The following is a 6000-nucleotide window of genomic DNA, read 5'->3' as shown; positions in this document are numbered from 1 at the left end:
ATCAACATTAGATACCATATTCGAAAAACACGCACCAGCCACCCATCTCGGGAGTATTCCTACAGATACTTTCAACCCAAGTTGTCTCTAACCTCACACCATCACGCCATACTGGCTGCTTTCTCCTGTCTTCCTCCTCCTGCTTCTCCTGACATCCTCCATCCAGAACTGCACCGAGAACCCCAAATTCTCCCCCTTCTGTTATGCACATTTATGTGGCTCTCCTCAGCTTTGATTCTCAAGCCTTCATATCCAAAACCCATAAAAATACTCAGAAGTATAAAATGTATTTCTATGTGACAGGATCTATCTTCCTGGGAAGGAAGTTGAAGTTATAAAGAATTGGTTTTCTTCTGTAGTTACACTCGCATCAACTGTTTTTTGAACCCATTTTTAAATTATTTTCTTAATTTAATTTTTATGCTGCCTGTGTTGACCAATCTGTTTACAAGTTCCGTGAAATCCTCCCCCCCCCAAACTCCAAGTCAAGCTGCTGTTCTCAGTCTAGTGGTGAAGGACACAGCTCACTGGCCCATGTGGGAATCGAACCGGCGACCATGGTATTATGAGCACTGTGCTCTAACCACTGAGCAAACCGGCCGCCCACCAACTGCACATGGAAACTCAGCTCCAGGTCAAGCCGTAGTTCTCAATCTAGTTGTGGAGGGCGCAGCTCACTGGCCCATGTGGGAATCGAACCGGCGACCTTGGTGTTATGAGCACAGCACTCCAACCACCTGAGCCACCCAGCCGCCCCATATTCCAAAATATTTATTGAATGCCTACTTTGTGGCAAGTTTTGAGTAAGCCCTTGTTCCGCGGATAAATTTACACCTGTAATATAAGGCAGAATAACATATTACAGGAAAGTTGTGGTAGCAGAGGAGCTTGATTCTAGTTCTGATTATTCTTCCCCCCACTTATTCCTTCTAAAAGTGATACTGCCCTAGATCAACAATGTATTAGGTACAGGGAATACTGAAATTATTTAGACTCCTGCTCTCCAGTGGAGGAGACACCATGTGGACAAAATGATGTAAAGTTGAGGTTGTGCTACTTAATAGCTGTGTGATTTGGGGCACGTCTTTAGGCCTCCATGTCTCCATCTTAAACTGAGGGTACAAAGAATACCTGCTTCAAGTGTTTGTTCTGAAGATTATGTGAGATAAAACACAGGCAATGCTTAGTGCAGGGCTTGGCACATACTAGGTGCTAAGCAGACATTATTATAAATGGAAGCCCAGAGAGGGAAAGTGACGTGCTCACGTTCACGTGCTTGGAAGCACTCAAGCAATTTACTAGGTTTTAGGCATAACAAAATGTGGCGTAAGCAGAGAAAAAGACTTGGAATTAAGGACAGCATTCCCCTAGAGACAGCATTTAAAATTAGACTTGGCGGATAAATGTGAGTTTGGTGACAGATGCACCAGAGAATGATGTCCCAGTGGGTTTTTAGAATGCAAATTGTAAGAGAGCAAATCAAGGTGGGGAAAGTGGAAAAGGATGATAGTGCCAGCTCCACTGTATTAGGAGGCGGATCGTCTACCTGCTTTAACATAAAAGCCTCCAACTCCCAATGGCTTTCTTAGTAAAGCTTTCTTTCTCACTCATTTTCAAGTCCAGGGGTGTTAGCAACATGATTAGGGGTGAGGATTTCTTTAGGTAGACAATCAAAGATCCAGATCATTCCTCAGAGGCACTGCTGCCTCCCTGCCAGTTGCTGAAAGTCAAGAGCAAGCTTGGAGTGTTGTGTGGGAGGCTTTAAAGGTAACAGGAAATCACACACATCGCTTCTAACCATACACTACTAGCCAGAGCTCAGTCACATGGTCTCATCTGACTGCAGGAGAGGTTGGGAAATGTATTTAGCCTCTAAGAAGGAAACATCGAGGGTTTGATGAGCACCTAGTGTTTTCCTTGACACCTTTACTCATTTCTGTGATGTATCTATGTTGACCTCTCTAAACCTCAGTTTCGTCATCTGTAGAATGAGGGTAAGCAAAGACATGTCCCAGTGTTGTTGTGAGGATGAAAACATTGTCTTAGGAAAGTCCTTTTAGAATACCTGTCATGTGTTAGGTAATTATTATTATATAGCAGCAGCTGGAAAACAAAGTTGATGATGTTTTCAGCAGTATTTCTGAAGAAATTAAAAGTTGTACTTGATATGACATTGAACAGTGTATGAAAGATGGAAGAGTAGCCCCAATACATTGCAGGAAGCTGTGCGGATGAAGCCCACATGTGTCATGGGCATTGGAGAGAAATGATGGGTAATAGTCATGGACAGCCTTCTCAGTCATGACCATTTTCTACCCAGCTTTTGGCAGGAGAGAAGACAGTTCAAGAGGGGTCTTCCTGGGCAAAACTGAGAGAGTGGCAGTGCCAAGGGGTGACATGGGAAGGCTGTGTTTCCCATTCCCCAACACATATACAAACTAAGCAGAAACAGTCAACACCACCTCAGGAGAGGTCTCCAAATTATCCCACCTGACTTACAATGAGGTTTTGAGCCCTGAGTATTCCCCATACTGAAAATTTTGGAATACCACTATGAGGGGCAGTGCCTAAAGGGAGATACGCATGATCCGTCTCGAAACGGAGGAGTCTGACCCGTAGATAAACTGAAGTCAAAGGTGTATTTGTTTTCTTTCTTTCAATTAAAATTTATTGGGGTGACAATTGTTAGTAAAATTACATAGATTTCAGGTGTACAATTCTGTAATACAGCATCTATAAATCCCATTGTGTGTTCACCACCCAGAGTCAGTTCTCCTTCCATCACCATATATTTGATCCCCCTTACCCTCATCTCCCACCCCCCACCCCCCTTACCCTCTGGTAACCACTAAACTATTGTCTGTGTCTATGAGTTTTTGTTTCTTCATTTGTGTCTCTTGTTCTATTGTTTTCAGTTTTATATCCCACATATCAGTGAAATCATATGGTTCTCTGCTTTTTCTGTCTGACTTATTTTGCTTAGCATAATAATCTCAAGATCCATCCATGTTGTCGCAAATGGCACTATTTCATCTTATGGCAGAATAGTATTCCATTGTTTTCTTTCTTATCAGAAAGAAGAGATTTGGGAGTTAATAATCATTAGATGCCACTCCATGTAATACAGTGATTCTTACTTTCAACTAGTGACGAGTTCTACTAAAATTAAAGTGTTCCCAATTCAAATCCATTGGCAGAAATCAAAGTAATAGAGGGAATTTATTCAGTAGGCGTTTCACTGAAACTGGGGGGAATATTTACTTCCTGGTGTCAAAAATGGATGGATCAGTTTCATTTTTTTATTAACACTTAGTATTTCTTATTATTAGTAAGAAAGTGTTATAAAAACCCCCACTGATCTGAGTCTTCTTCATTTCTAGGAGAGAAAATCTATTATCAAATTATTTGGCTCAGAGTCAAATTTAATCTGAAAGCATGTCATGTTCCAGCTGTTTGCCATTGGGACAATGTAATCTGTTTATATGTAAAATATATTTTGAAACATTAATAGGTTGCTTAGCTGTAAAAATTACTTAAATAAATGTGGTATGTACAAAAGAATTAGAAAAATATTAAGATGTCCTTCTATAGCCCTTTAGGAAATGTCTTCATTTTTTTTCCCTATGTGTAGAAAATGCAGACACGAAATTTTCCTGGGTGCCTTGGGAATTTGCTTATTATATTTACAAATGTATGAATAATTTTTAAAGAAAATAAGGTTAGTTTCAACTTAAGCAAACCACTGTATCCAAAATATCCTTCTTCGAATTTTGATGAATTGATTTTCTGTAGACAGTTTTGATTCCACTTTTGATTTTCTAGCTTAGACTTTTGAAGACAATTCGGGAAGTATTTTTTTTTTTTACCAAAGTGAAAGTCACCATCTCTATAGTAAAAGACAAAGTGGAGGGTAGATGTATGGTTGAAAATTTACAAAGATGAGACTTTGGCGTTAATAATTATTAGATGCCACTCTATGGAATACAGTAATTCATTGTGCTCTATGACCATCAACATGCTATTAGATTTCACAAAAAATTACTTCTTTCCTGTTTTCTGCCATACTGTTGCTTAAAGAAGAAAGGTAGTTATTTGAGTAATGAAAAAACAAAACGTAGGTGGTTTATTGTCTTAAAACATCTAAAATGGTAGTGGGTGTATGCCTTATATAAGGAGACGGAAGGCCTACAGTCAAGGTCGGAATTGGAACCCTCAATATCCTTGGATAAGTCATGTTTGTCTAACTTTTCATTGCTTTATAAATATAAGTATCCATTACTCGTAACCCGCTTATCTTCAAAGTTTTATTACTATCAAACGAATAATAAATGAACAAAACATGCAAATGTGAATTAATAATTGTGTGGCTGAAGATGATTCAAGACTATTTTTAACACTGTGTAATGATGCAAATTTGGACATTGTACATAACTGTGTTCTAATATTTAAATTATAAGATATGCATGTGTTATAGTTCAACGATTGATCATATGCCCATTTATTCAACCAACATTTATTTAGCACTTGCTGTGGCTCAGTCACTGTGCACAGCATTAGAGATTCCATGACCCACTGATATCAATCATTATCATCTTTTAGTTGAAAGGTAACTGGGGGAGACCATGTGTAAATTGCACATAATTTATTTTGTGAGAGAATACTGAGCATATGTCCATCATTTTATATTTCATAGCAATGCCCTCTAACTGAAAAATCATTATCCAGTAATTTCTTTATAATTTCCTATTTTGCATACAGGCCTTTGGTCCCACCTAAGTGGGCTATGGGCCATGGTTCAAGGGAGATTTATAACCACTGAATAAAATACATTAATTGGAAGAAAATAAATAATTTTATTAAAAATGCTTTGATTGAAACTGGATTGTGAGCTCATTAGTAGCAAAGACCATATACGCAGAGGGTGCCCCCCAAAATGTATACACATTTTAAGGAAGAAAAGAAACTATTAAAATTATAATACTCAGTATGTACCAAAAGAAAAGGATGAATCCAAGTCACGTGTGACTTCTGCAATGACAAGAGGTGCTCAAAGTGGTTCCCATCAGCATCCAGACACTTCTGATGACAGCAAACTACTGCTTGAGCCACGCTGACCAAAGTGTCCACTTGTGTACATTTTTTTTGTCATCCCCAGTACACACACACACACACACACACACACACACACGAGGTCAGACAATTAAGTGTAAATGCACAGTGGAAAGTTCGTGAACTTAGTTGTTCAACCTCGTGTGTGTGTGTGTGTGTGTGTGTGTGTGTGTTTGTATAAGCACCAAATACCCAGAGAAGTCCTAGTAATAATAGAACTTCAGTAAATGTTCAGTTTTTGCTTTAAAAAGGAAACTTGTTCGTGTAACGTGGTATTTACACCTATTACTTTTGCCATTAGTAGGTTTAGGCCCTTTTATATTTTACCCAAAGGTGCTTTTCTAATATCCTTTACACAACTCCTAGTTTAACCGTATCCAGCCATCTCCAAACAGTATGTCTAAGTAGCTTCATTTGTTCTCTAAAGATTGCCACTGTTTTCTGGTTTCTGGGGATGTGTGTAACTAGTTTATTAGGGAAGTGAATATAGGGCCCAGAAATCCATGCTGCTTCTATTTAGTAAAAGTAGAGAAAGAAGCTGTTTTAGGGTTTATTTAACACTAATCATAATGCCTGAATATCTTCATAATAAATAACATGAAGAATGTGGGAGGAAGGAAGGGAGAGAGAGAGAGGTGGAGGGAGGGCAGAAGGAAAAGAAGGAAGGAGGAAGGGAGGGAGGGGAAAAATACAGAGGTGTGCATAGAGGTTCATGAAATGATAGAAATTTAAGCAGTGCTCCCTGTTTCAATCTTTTGTGCTATCCCAAAGTGACATTAGTGTGCATTCAGAGAACTTCATATCTAAAAAATCATGTCTGTGTATTGCTAAATCCTGCCAAGAAGAGAGTGGGTTAATAATTCATAATCCATAATCAGAACAAGCCTTTTC

This window comes from Rhinolophus sinicus, chromosome X, assembly GCF_036562045.2.
Source record: "Rhinolophus sinicus isolate RSC01 chromosome X, ASM3656204v1, whole genome shotgun sequence".
Lineage (NCBI taxonomy): Eukaryota > Metazoa > Chordata > Mammalia > Chiroptera > Rhinolophidae > Rhinolophus > Rhinolophus sinicus.
The sequence above is the reverse complement of the archived record's forward strand: the minus strand, read 5'-3'. Positions refer to the sequence as shown.